The sequence below is a fragment of the Odocoileus virginianus genome, chromosome 30, assembly GCF_023699985.2.
Source record: "Odocoileus virginianus isolate 20LAN1187 ecotype Illinois chromosome 30, Ovbor_1.2, whole genome shotgun sequence".
In the NCBI taxonomy this organism is placed as follows: Eukaryota; Metazoa; Chordata; class Mammalia; order Artiodactyla; family Cervidae; genus Odocoileus; species Odocoileus virginianus.
The window spans coordinates 8,331,697-8,346,160 of NC_069703.1; the positions used below are offsets into that span (position 1 = coordinate 8,331,697).

Below are 14,464 nucleotides of genomic sequence, written 5' to 3' on the forward strand. Positions count from 1 at the left end.
GCATGTGATGTTTTTGCAGTGGTTTGAGGGCTGGGTTTGGTAATTATACTCTCGAATGCGAAAATCCAATGTGGCCTAATGAAAAACACACCTCTGTTCTGCTTCCAAAACTCATTCCACACACAGGACAGTGTTTGGCCAGGCTGATTGTATTCCGTAAAGGGTGCGTTCCCTCCACTTCTGTCTGTGAGCACACCAGGGCAAAAATAAGATGCCATAAAAATGCATGCTGCCTCCTCCCTTCGGATCCAGTTAACTCTTCCTCTAAGGTACCTTCTTCATCTCACTTATTGCTTCATCGACTTATTTGAAAACACAGACCAAATCACTCTTGACCAAAGGAAAAGTGGTCATGTGGATAACAAATCAACTGTGTAGTTCATATCATCATTACAATAAAATATTGCTGAGTAAGTACCCCACAGATATATAAAAAGGATAATTTGTATTGGGTAGGAATAAAAGTCCAGCAAGGAATTACGCAGTTTAATGTGAAAGTCCTTTTTTTGCTACAGAATTCCTTTCCACACCCGCCCTGCAACATTGAACATTTGACTACAAGAATTCAAAGGAACCAAAACTTACCTCCTGGATTTTGAACTGAATGTAATGAACATGCACAACATCTTTCTTCCTTATCTTATAGAATTTGCTAATCAAGAAAGGGGAGACATTTACAATATTTTTTGTGTGAGAAACACTCCATGTAAAAATATCAAGTACTGCTCTTAGTTGCCCACATGCAGGCTTGTATTGTTGACTGTTTGTATGTTGCTGAGGGCCTTATCAACTAGGTCATAGGGTATTGTTCTCTTTATGTTACTCAATGGAGAAATTTCTCTTAGAATTCAGTATCAGGAGTGATTATAATTTTCATGAACAACTTCCGTGAAAAGGCTTCACTCTTTTTGCTCTCTTTACCAAGAAGCTAACATTCCTACCCTTATTTCACAACTTGTACTGAACCTTTAGGTATGCATTTTGTGTAATAATGTTATCTCTGGCTTTATCTTATTTACTCTACTTTAATCTTTCCCTTTCCATAATTTCTTCATCTACTCTTTTTAATCTTGCACTGTATTTTTTTGCATGTAAGCAATCTCAAGTCCACTTTTGGATAAGGCATGGTTTAAATTTCTAAATAAAGTGTCCAGAAAAAGAAGTGACTATACTTCTTCAGCAGTTATGCTGACCAGAGAAGAACCATCGCTTTCCTCATCATTTGGTACACTGGCCAGCCTGGTTGTCTGAAATTCCCACTAAATCTAGGCAGTCACCATGGGCGACAGGCTGCCACATCTGCTTGCTGACACAGGCCCCAGGATCTCACTTACAATCGCTGGAACCTAGCCTGACTTCAGTGCCTAACAAGAATATCATACGGTACAGGTGAGAAGAGAGTGGTTACAATCAAAACTACATCCTGGATATATTTTGGTTTATCTTTTCTCTTTTTCTGTCTTAACGACTGTTACCATTTATTGAATTCTTACTGTGGTCCAAATACTTTCCTCCCCCCAGATATGGAATGCTTCATGAATTTACACGTCATCCTTGAACAGGGGCCATGCTAATCTTCTCTGCATCATTCCAATTTTAGTATATATGCTGCTGAAGCGAGCACTATTTTGATTTATCTTAAACATTCCAAGTAGGTTCTAACATCAAAAATTTGTTTTGCAAATACAATTCCTTTTGGTTTGGTTGGTTAGTTTCTTCCCTGATACATCTTGATAGGATTTTTGTTCCTCTTAACCTTAGTCCTCCTCACTTACATTTCTCTTACCTCTAAACATATAATTGAATTAGGTTTTTTTGGCTCTTCTTGCATATTACCTCGAAACTAAAACCATAAAAAGGCAGCTAGATAGAAATTTTTAAAAAAAATTTTTTTTAAAGGAAGCAAAAAGGCAGACTTAAGGCCAAACCAACCAAACAACAAAAAACAAAACAAACTTGCAATCGCCACCAGCAGCACCATAATAAAGCTAGAAGACAAAATCAAATGAGGAAAAACATCTGCAATATATGAACACAGGTCAATTTTGTTAATATATGAAGCTTTCTTAAGAGTCGATGAAAAGAAATAATCCCAGAAGAAAAATGAATTAAAGGCACGAACAAGCAGTTAACTAATAAGAATATAAATGAACAAAAAAACATGAAAAAATATTTAAATCTTACTAGTGATTTAAAAAAAATTTTTTTTTAGCTTATTTTTATTTAAATAGGTAGCTAGTGAGAACGTGCTGTAATTCACATGAAGCTCGGTTCAGTGCTTTGGACTACCTAGGTGGGTGAGAATGGAAGGTGGTAGGTGGGAGGGAGGTCCAAAAGGGAGGGGATATATGTATACATATAGCTGATTCAAGCTATGAGAAACCTAGACAGCATAGTAAAAAGCAAAGCCATCAATCTGCCAATAAAGGTCTGTACAGTCAAAGCTTTTCCAGTAGTCATGTACAGATGTGACAGTAGGACCATAAAGAAAGCTGAATGCCAAAGAATTGACACTTCTGAACTGTGGCGCCAGAAAAGACTCTTGAGGGTCCCTTGGACAGTAAGGAGATCAAACCAGTCCATCCTAAAGGAAATCAACCCTGAATTTTCATTTGAAGGACTGATGCTGAAGCTGAAGCTCCAATACTTTGGCCACCTGATGCAAAGAACTGACTTATTGGAAAAGACCCGGATACTGGGAAAGATTAAGGGCAGGAGGAGAAGGGGGCCACAGAGGATGAGATGGGTGGTTAGTATCACAGACACAATGGACATGAGTTTGAGCAAACTCTGGGAGATAGTGATAGGGAAGCCTGGAGTGCTATAGTCCATGAAGTGGCAAAGAGTGAGACATGACTTAGCAACTGAACACAACAAAATATAGCAGAAACCAACACAACATTGTAAAGCAATTGTACTCCAATACAAATTCTGAGACAAAGTTAAATGCACATTAAGATGCGATGAGAATTTTTTGCTTATCAGATTGGAGAAAAAGTACAAAAGAATTATAAAAGCTGATGGGAATGTGACTGAATATTCCTTGAAAAAATATTGATGATAAAGATAAAAAGCTGTACAATATGCTTCATTAACTCTCATGCAGATCCATGCAGAAACTAGTACAGTAGTGAGCAGTGGGAAGCAATGTGGAGGTCCATTATTAGTGTAATAAAGAAGCAAAATGAACTGGAAATAGAACTGCCATATGACCCAGCAATCCCACTTCTGGGCATACACACCGAGGAAACCAGATCTGAAAGAGACACATGCACCCCAATGTTCATCGCAGCACTGTTTATAATAGCCAGGACATGGAAGCAACCTAGATGTCCATCAGCAGAAGAATGGATAAGGAAGCTGTGGTACATATACACCATGGAATATTATTCAGCCATTAAAAAGAATTCATTTGAATCAGTTCTAATGAGATGGATGAAACTGGAGCCTATTATACAGAGTGAAGTAAGCCAGAAAGATAAAGACCATTACAGTATACTAACACATATATATGGAATTTAGAAAGATGGTAATGATAACCCTATATGCAAAACAGAAAAAGAGACACAGATGTCCAGAACAGACTTTTGGACTCTGTGGGAGAAGGCAAGGGTGGGATGTTTCGAGAGAACAGCATCGAAACATGTATATTTTCTAGGGTGAAACAGATCACCAGCCCAGGTTGGATGCATGAGACAAGTGCTCGGGCCTGGTGCACTGGGAAGACCCAGAGGGATTGGGTGGAGAGGGAGGTGGGAGGGGGGATCGGGATGGGGAATACATGTAAATCTATGGCTGATTCATGTCAATGTATGACAAAAACCACTACAATATTGTAAAGTAATTAGCTCCCAACTAATAAAAATAAATGAAAAAAAAGAAGCAAAATGCATGCATACGGTGGAATGCCATACAGCAATTATAATAAATCAGCTATATTTTCATAAAACGTGATCATATCTCAGATTCACAGTATTTAAGTCTAACATGTGAAAATCAAAATGAGATTTTTAGCACAGCATCACTTATATTTCTTAAAAGCACATATACACATCACCACAATTTTCAAAGATACACATATTTCTACACAGAAAAATGGACAGTGAATTTAAAGGAAAGATATCTGGGTATCTGGGAGAGAGGAAGATGGCGGTAAAGAGAATAACATGAAATAACATATAAGAGATGTCTTACTTGGACTCCTAAGCCATGAACTGAAGTGTGTGAGAAACTCAACTAGGGGCAGCTGAGAGGCCTGTCTACAGAACCAGAAATTGTACTTCTGCTAGAATTTATTCTAATTTTACAGTATGCTTTTTAAAAAGCTGGAGTAAAACATATTTCACAGTCAAAAATCATAAATGCAAAGCTTGATGATTTTTCACACAGTGAACACACTCACATAATCACCTCTCTAATTAAAAAATAGAACATTTTCAACTCCTGGAAGTTTTTTGAACCATTAGTGTCCCCCACAAAGGTAACCACTGGGCCTTCCCTGGTGGCTTAGGGGTTAAGTCTCTACGCTTCCAATGCAAGGGTTGCAGGTTTCATCCCTGGTCTGGGAACTGAGATCCCATGTGCTTCACAGCATGGTCAAAGAAACAAACAAAAAACAAGAAAATGTAACCACTGTTCTGATCACCCACACCACAGATCAGTTTCACCTGTTTTACCTTTCTATAAATGGTACTTCTTTTGTACCATTTGTGTACTATAAAATGACTTTTTAATGGCAAAATTAACTCACCAAAAGAAATTGAATAGTAATCCCGTACTATTCATATTAAAGAAGCTACCCTCTGCTGTTCATGCACTGAGGCATTAGAGATGGCTGTATTGTGGTCAGTTGATAACTAGAAAGATATACAGTGTAATATTTTAATGTATAAACATCACAAGTTATTCCTTCTACTATTGATGAACTTCAAGTTGCTCTCTGTTTTTTATTATTATGAAGTAAGCTGCTGTGAACATTCTTGACTGTGTCTTTTTGGACAAATCATGCTTTCTCTTTGGGGAAGAGACGGACCAAGGAGAAGAGTTGGGTTGTAAGGTTTGTATATGATAAGCTTTAGTGAACACTGCTGATCAATTTTCCAAAGTGACTGTACCAAATTTTACTCCACCAGCAGTCTATGAGAGTTTCGTTTGTTCCACATCCTCACCATGCCAGTCTTTTTAATTAAAACTATTGTGGTAGATGTCTTATTCTCAGTATTTTAAATTTAAATCAGCTCCTGGATTGAATTTCTCTTAAAATTCAGATTAGATTTCACAGTCTAACACTTCCATCTGTCTATTGATAGTCCCAAGACCCAGTGTCATCTTATCCCTACTATTGGTCAAATCTCAAGTGCAGAGCAATCATTTTGCCTTCCACCTCACCTACTATTTACCCCTGAAGGGAATTCTGTAATAGTACAGATTCATACCTTTGTATATCGGGGGCCGACCTTGGGTGGGCTCTCTCCATCCCCACTGCTACCCTCCTAGTCCAGCCCATCAGGACTCCTAGTCCAGCCCATATATGACTGCAGTAGCAATCTCCCGGCTCTTCTTTCATCTTTTCTCGAGAAGGATCTTTACAAAGCACAGATGTGATCACAATATTCTCTGAACTTCTCTTCAACGGCTCCCATTGTCTTTAGGATGAAGTAAGATTTATTTCAGGTCTCATCTTTAACACTTCTTCTGCTGTCTCCCCGATACCTTCCTGACATTATAGTTCAGCGTTTCTCACATATTTTTGACTTGGTTCCTACACGTAATGAAACAAAAGCTTTTAAAACAAGGTTTAACCTTTTTACAGTGATACACTCTGGTGTTCTCCATTCTGTTTTATTCTCTCTCATTTCACATGAAACTTTGGTAATGACTAAAGGTATTAGTTTCATAACTAGTGGGTTGCAACCAGCAGTTTGTAAAACATATTAGCTCTACTGGAGCCTCTTTCAGATTCTGTCAGCCAGTTCAGTCAGTTCAGTTCAGTAGCTCAGTCGTGTCCGACTCTTTGCGGCCCCATGAATCGCAGCGTGCCAGGCCTCCCTGTCCATCACTAACTCCTGGAGTTTACCCAAAGTCATGTCCATCGAGTTGGTGATGCCATCCAACCATCTCATCCTCTGTCGTCCCCTTCTCCTCCTGCCCCCAGCATCAGGGTCTTTTCCAATGAGTCAGTTCTTTGTATCAGGTAGCCAAAGTATTGGGGTTTCAGCTTCAACATCAGTCCTTCCAATGAACACCCAAGACTGATCTCCTTTAGGATGGACTGGTTGGATCTCCTTGCAGTCCAAGGGACTCTCAAGAGTCTTCTCCAACACCACAGTTCAAAAGCATCAATTCTTTGGTGCTCAGCTTTCTTTATAGTCCAACTCTCACATCCATACATGACTACTGGAAAAACCATAACCTTGACTGGATGGACCTTTGTTGGCAAAGTAATGTCTCTACTTTTTAATATGCTGCCTAGGTTGGTCATAACTTTCCTTCCAAGGAGTAAGCATCTTTTAATTTCATGGTTGCAATCACCATCTGCAGTGATTTTGGAGCCCCCAAAAATAAAGTCTGACACTGTTTCCACTGTTTCCCCATCTATTTCCCATGAAGTGATGGGACCAGATGCCATGATCTCAGTTTTCTGAATGTTGAGCTTTAGGCCAACTTTTTCCCTCTCCTCTATCACTTTCATCAAGAGGCTCTTTGGTTTCTCTTCACATTCTGCCATAAAGGTGGTGTCATCTGCATATCTGAGGTTACTGATATTTCTCCTGGCAATCTTGATTCCAGCTTGTGCTTCCTCCAGCCCAGCGTTTCTCATGATGTACTCTGCATATAAGTTAAATAAGCAGGGTAACAATATACAGCCTTGACGTACTCCTTTTCCTATTTGGAACCAGTCTGTTGTTCCATGTCCAGTTCTAACTGTAGCTTCTGTAAAACCCTTTATTTCTCCTCTGCAGGAAGCTTTTGCCATAAATCTCTATCAGTCGTTTTTCATCTTTCAGGGCTCCAGTCCAGAAGCGCTTTTTGATCATCCCTTTTTTGTACTCCAATTATGCACATACTTTCTTATATAATTGTCTGTTTACTTAAACTTTCCAATGCACTATAAGATCCTTGATGCCAGGAGATAGGATTTTTTTTTTTATTATCATCATAACTCTAATGCTTGGCATATAGCAGGTACATAAATATTTATTGAATAAATAAACAATGTGTATATATATATATGTATATGTATATATATACACACACACACCTATATATTTATTATGGCATTGTTTTTATATCTATATCTATATATACACACAAAAACACATATGTGAATCAGTACTTATTCTTCTAACACTGTAATATTGGAAACAGATTAACTAGTCAACATTTGGATATTTAAGAATGATGGAATATTATTGTGATACACTGTAGGAAATGATTTAGATGACTACTTATTGCTATGAAACAATGCAATTGATCTACTGGGAAGATTAAATGAAATAGAGCAGACAAAGTGGTCTTGGCACTTTGCAAGCACTCACCTAAGATTCAACAGCCGCTTTTGTTGTAAATTAATGAGATATATTTATAGCTGACAGGTAATAGGATAAAAGAAAACTTGGCAGTAAAGAAAGGAAGTCAGCTCCAAGAGTCCAGGGAAGAAAGAGGAAGGAGGGAGAGGCAACATCTCTGGAAGATGTCTTTGTGATTTTAGCTTTACACACCCATTCTACAGATGGGAAATAGAGTCCAGAAAGCATAGAGAGTCTGTCTTTGGACATATGACTGAAACCTAGGTCCTGATTTCCAGTCTGAGACTCATTAAAATACCAAACAAAAGAGTACCTGTGAACGTATCTTTTAAACAAAAATTATTTCTGAAAGTGACTGAGAGAACTGAGAGGAACTTCTTAGGAGGGCTTTGCAGGAATTTCATCTTCATAAAAATACAGAGATTTGCAGGACTCAGCGCATTAATATACCATATTACCTTACTTGTACTCAGATAGAATACAATGCAATTACTATCACCCATGCTTTCTTGATTACAACCGCACTTTAGTCCTGCCTTCTTGGAGGTCCCTTTGATTACGTTTTACATGCTCTTTTTAAGAACCTAATTAATCTCTTTAATGTTTTTGGCCATGCCATGCAGAATGTGGGATCTTAGTTGCCCTATATGCAGAATGTGGGATCTTAGTTGCCCTACCAAGGATTGAATCCAGGGCCCCTTCAATGGAATCGTGGAGTCTTAACCACTGGACTGCCAGAGAAGTCCCTGCAGGCTCTTTTTATTATCATTATCTAAAATAATTTTATTTGTTTATTCATTTTCGGCTGTGCTGGGTCTTTGTGGTGCACGGGCTTCTCTCTAGTTGTAGCGAGCGGGAGCTCCTCTCTAGCTGCAGTGTACAGGCTTTCATCACAGTGGCTTCTCTTGCTGTGGAGCACGGGCTCTGGGGTGCACCCACTTCCATAGTTGCAGCTCCCAGGCTCTAGAGTGCAGGCTCAACAGTTGTGGTGCATGGACTTAGGTGCCGTATGGCATGTGGGATCCTCCCAGATCAGGGATCGAACCCGTGTCTCCTGCATTGGCAGGCAGATTCGTTACCACTGAACCACCAAGGGAAGCCCCTCTGCATGCTTTTTAAATCACATACTTACTGACTTCCATTCGGACTGGGTTATCAATGACTCAGCTTACCTTTTACAATTTGACTTTTTCTAATTTCAATCTGAAAGCGGTCTTATTCTTCATTTCAATTTGTAATTACTTTGCCAATGCCCCATTTATAATACAAACACTATAGTATAATATTACCAGTGTTGTTTTTACACAGAGCTTGATAAATGACAAAGATATATATCATTCTATCGACACGTGCGTATTAGACATTTGTATTTCTGAGCCTAGAAATGTAATTAGATCCACGAACATAATGTGTGAAATATTTAAGTTGGGTATTTTAGTTTAGTACGGTTTTTTGTTTTTAATTTTGGCAGGACCTATAACACTGGTTTACATAGCTTTTAAAATCCAATCTGCAACTGAAAGCAACATTCAGAAAATGTAGGAACGTTAAAAATTAGCTTTAAAAATGATTTAAGTTCTGACTGTTTTTTATATTATTGCAGTAATATAATAGGAGCCAACCGTAGCCCTGTGAAAGGGGTAAGGTCGAATGCAATCACTGTTTAGTTTCAGCGGATGCACACAGTGTCTGCTCTGAGGACACTTTCTCTTGCTGCTCATAACCCAGGACTGGTTTGTGTCAGCATCTCCTTCCTGCCCCCGGCCCTTGTCCTCACCTCCTTTGTTTCTGCACTGCCCCTACATCCATTCCTTCACTTCTTGTTTTGCCTTTGCACTTCTTTTTCTTGTTTCCTCTTGACTTCTAAAATTTCCCTTCCTCTTCCTTTTGTTCTCTTTTTCACTTGTTCTGCCCCTCGTCTCCCTCCTGACCTCCCTTGGTGATTTTTGGCAGAGCCCTTGCTTGATCCGTAATGCAACCCTAACCTAACCCTGGGCTCTTATCTCAAGTTCTGAGCCCCCGTCCCCCCAGCAATCCACTTTCCTTGTTCAGATATAAAGACAGGTGGTTTTTCCCCTATAAGAAGACTCCTTGACACTTCAGGATGAAACAGTTGGGCAGACATCCATTTCATTCTCCATGCGGGTATTGTGAATGCAGATGAAAAAGCAGTTTAAGCACTCAGGCATGTGCCCTAGGACTGAGGCAGGATGGCTCATTGCTCATTACCTTTCTCTCTTCGGTTCCTGGCTGAAACATGAAACTGCTCTATTTAAAATAAGAATTATTTTTTGAATGAATGATTTCATATAAATGATTCTGTATAGAATTGATTCATTTACTTAAGTAGCCAGCCAAATCAGTTTAGCCAGTCAATATCATTGATTTTGTGAAAAGTGAAAGAAGTGTTCGTGTCTCAAGTACGTCCTGAGCTCCCATGGACTGTAGCCCCCCAGGCTCCTTTGTTCCTGGAATTCTCCAGGCAAGAATACTGGAGCAGGTAACCACTCCCTTCTGCAGGGGATCTTCCTGGCCCAGGGATCAAAACCAGGTCTCCGGTATGGCAGGCAGATTCTTCTTTGTTTGAGCCGCCAGGGAAGCCCCACCGGTTTATTTAAATATAATCTATGAAGTGAAAAGTCAAAATGAGGGAGGGGATAAAAAGATTTTCATTATTGTACTATAGTGAAAAGATAAAAACTTCCAGTTCTATGAAAAAAATTCTTTCTAAACTTTTGAATCCCTGAATAGCAGGAAGAGGGGTGGGTAGAAACTCTGAAGACAATAATTTGAAAACAGAAAACAAACTAGTCCTTTAATTATAGCATAATCACCAGATTTCATACTGTGAATTCACTTTTGCTTTGGTCTTTTAAATAAATTATGCATATTTTCCATATGGGGCCCCTCACCAAAACTCCTTTTTAATCTGGGAAAACATTTTCAAAATCCAAGTTAGTATCCAAGTTCTGGGATATTAATTTGATTTTGGATTCTTCCATAAACTTTCCATGTTTAGCAATCTTTTTGAACTGCCCCTTGGGATACATATGTTTGTATTACACATATTCTATGTCTTTTAATAGTAACATTTAGAAATACAGTAGGAAAAAATCATGTCCTTGTAAATTTGATCTTTTTTAAACATCAGAACATGAAGTGCTCATTGGCTTACCCCCCACTAAGTTTACATTAATAAACCATTTATTAGCTCAACCATCCAATTGAAAAGAAACTCCCAACTTCAATATTATATGCTGTTTAATTGTTGTACATTTAACAAAGGATTAAGGCATAACTCATTTTTAGTAAACTAAAATATTAATGGCAAAAGGTTTTTAAGAGAAAGTTTTTAAAGAATTACTCATCATAAGCATGGTTTCAATAGAATTTGTTTATAAAGCTTAGAGAAAAAAGAAAGAATAATTAAAACTTTTAAAAAATGTTCTCCTTTAATATAAAATAGTTAACTCATAGATAACAGCAAGAATACTCTTGAGGGTGATGTACTAACTTTCAAGCACTGAGATTTCTATTTTTCCCCAAGTTTTTGTGAAAGAGCTTGTATTAAACTCGTACAGCCTAGACTGTGTTTAGCCAACCAGACTCCTTAGTGGACCACACTGCACCATCATAAATGCCTTTCTTAGTAGCCACTATGAATCCTGAAACTACAGTTAATGAGCTGATGAAGAGTAACAGAACGTGAACCAGAGCATTGATCAATTCAGTACTCTTAACTCTACTGTCTACACTACACAAAGTAAGGTCAAGATTTTATCCTTTGTTGGTGATAGCATTTCAACACTGGCAATGGACTAATTTTTCATAGCTTTGAAAAATTTGAAGCCAATTAATCCAATTAGAGTTATATTTGGCTAAATTTTAATAGAAATTGACCAACAGTGGCTTAGCAATAAAGCTTTGTTTCTCATATAAATTAGAAGTCCAGAAGGAAGCATTATAAGCATTAAAGGAATCACTGAAAACTGAGGCTCCTCTTAGTTTTCTGTTTCATCTTCCATGGTGTTTGATTCCCATGATAACAAGATGGTGGCTCCTTTTCTAGGCATCATATCTGTGGTCTTAGCTGGAAGAAGGAAGTGCATGTGAGCTGAGTTTGTCCATTTTTAACAAGGAAAACATACCATTCCTAGAAGCTTTACCAGTAGAATTCTGCTTATATCTCAGTGTCCAGAACTGTCTCACATGGGCTACCGCTAGTGGAAAGGGTAGCTTGAAAAATAAACTTCATTTATGTTGAATGCTTTTGCTTCCCCCAATAAAATCAGCTTTTCACCAATAAGGATGAAGGGAGGGAAAAAGACATTGAGTCGACAAGTAAGAGTGCTTGAAGCAGGAGTGCTTGATGTGGCTTATTATATTGACCAAATAAATGACCCATTTTCTACTTTACTTCATGTTGTATAGATTCAGCCTCAAATACATTCTCTTAAAATCAGAAGACCCAAAATACTATTTATATCACAACACCACCTTTGGCTCTCAAATCCTCCATTCTTTCTCATATGCCTAGCCACAGCCTCAGGGATTTCCCAGGTGTTTGCAAGGGAGTTTGCAATAAAGGCAGAGCTTGTCAGAATGGGTCAAAAAGATGTTTTTGGCTCATTTGTCTTAGTCATTCTTACTCTATAGCCTGAATCTCATCTCATTTGGTGCAACATATGGAAAGCCAATAACTACACACTCCTAATTTCTGGCCTACTTATGTTTCTGCATTTACTAGAAAACCTTCTTTATCCCTCAGTGCTTCTATATCAGGTACATCCACAATATTCTTGTGGCAATGAATGACCTAGACAGATTGCTGACAGATTAAGGGTCTGCAAATTAGAGTCCAGAGTTAAATCTGGCCAGTTGCATTTTTATAAATAGGGTTTTCTTAAAACATAGCTGTGCCCATTCCTTTCTGTTTTGCAGATGGCTGCTTTCATACTGCCAGAGCAGAGCTGAGTACCTGAAACAGAGACCATCTGGTTTGCAAAGCCCAAAATATTTACTATGTGGCCCTTTACTGAGTTTGCTGACTCTTGATCTAGATAGCCAACCTATCAGTTCAGTTCAGTCTCTCAGTCATGCCCAACTCTTTGCGATCCCATGGACTGCAGCACGCCAGGCTTCCCTACCAATCACCAACTCCAGGAACTTGCTCAAAATCATGTCCATCGAGTCGGTGATGCCATTCAACCATCTAATCCTCTGTCGAACTCTTCTCCTCCTGCCTTCAATCTTTCCCAGCATCAGGGTCTTTTCCAATGCGCCAGTTCTTCACATCAGGGACCAAAGTATTGGAACTTCAGCTTCAGCATCAGTCCTTCCAATGAATATTCAGGGTTGATTTCCTTTAGGATCGACTGGTTTGATGTCCTTGCAGTCCAAGGGACTCTCGAGAATCTTCTCCAACACCACAGTTCAAAAGCATCAGTTCTTTGGCACTCAGCTTTCTTTATGGTCCAACTCTCACATCCATATACAACTACTGGAAAAACCATAGCTTTGACTATACAGAGCTTTGTCAGTAAAGTAATGTTTCTGCTTTCTAATATGCTCTCTTGGTTTGTCATAGCTTTTTTTCCCAAGGAGCAAGCATCTTTTAATTTCATGACTGCAAGTCACCATATGCAGTGATTTTGGAACCCAAGAAAATAAAGTCTGTCACTGTTTCCATCATTTCCCCATCTATTTGCCATGAAGTGATGGGGTTGGATGCCATGATCTCGGTTTCCTGAATGTTTAGTTTTAAGCCAGCTTTTTCACTCTCTTTCACCTTCATCAAGAGACTTTTTAGTTCTTCTTCACTTTCTGCCATAAGGGTGGTGATTAAACAAAACAAAACAAAGCACGTCACTAGTCTACTGCGCCCCTAATGAACCAGTGGGAGAAACAGATGTCAAGACAAATTGTTACAGTATAATCTACCAAAGTCTTCTAGCAGCCCAAGGAAGAACATGTTTAAATCTTCTTAGTCAGCCTATAAAAGTAAGCAAATATTTGTATTGTGTAAGGATCACATCCTCCTAAACATGTGAGAAATACTTTTTTCTTCCTGTTTTCTCCCCTACCCACTACCCAGGAACAGAAGCAAAGGACGGTGATGCAGCCATTGACAAAAATATTGGGAAGTGAAGTGTGGAAATTAATTAGCTAGAGAGTTTTGAATGGATGACTCAATGAAGGGAGAAGTTTTGAACAGTTGGGACTACCCATTTCAGTCACTGGAGTATTATGGTCAGTCCTCGTTTACAGATTAGGAATATAATTAAGATTTAAGCCCTTTTGCAAAATATAAAGAGTGAATTTCCAAGATTATAACTTCAAAATAAAACTCTCCCAAGGGGAAATAATTTAGCTTTTGCCTGCAGTTCCAAGCAAATTTAAGCATTTTCTTCCTTCGGCTCCTAGAAGACTTTAGTAGGTTATGCTGCGACAATTTGTCTTGACATCTGTTTCTCCCACTAATTCATTAAGAGGGGCAGTAGACTAATGAAATCGTTGGTTATTTTTTTTTTAATTTCCATGGCCCATCAGGGTGCATGGGTTATAGTAAGGGCTAAAAACATAATTTTTATCAGGATAATTAACTATTTATTAAGCAATATTATATTTGAAGTCTATTTTAGTGATTTATGGATAGTGCAAAAGAGATTTGGTTATCAATAGTCTGTAGTAAGGGATTAACTTTGTCCTAAGAGAGATTTGGCCTTTGTACACAGCTCTTGGGAAGCAGCCTCTAGCCTTGGAATGTCCTGCTTGATGAGTGTTTTTGTTTATTTGGACTCTTGAATCACAACAGTCTCTGCCAACAAAGTAATTTATGATGGGGGCCCTTTAGCCAGGCAGTATCAGCTTGACCTCTGAAAAGGCTAGAGGTTAAGATCAGTGATGGAGCCAATCAACCATGTTTATGTGACTGA

At 38.6% G+C, this 14,464-nt stretch overlaps 1 protein-coding gene and 1 non-coding gene across 3 annotated transcripts in view; both read right to left on the reverse strand.

The window, feature by feature from the left end:
• The window catches only part of SATB2 (SATB homeobox 2), a 248,557-nt gene that overhangs the window by 230,708 nt on the left and 3,385 nt on the right, over window positions 1-14,464 (reverse strand). The gene's annotated exons all lie outside the window — the stretch shown is intronic.
• On the reverse strand, window positions 1,518-1,624 carry LOC139032294 (U6 spliceosomal RNA). Its single transcript, XR_011484829.1, has one exon. It is a non-coding gene; the product is annotated as a U6 spliceosomal RNA (small nuclear RNA).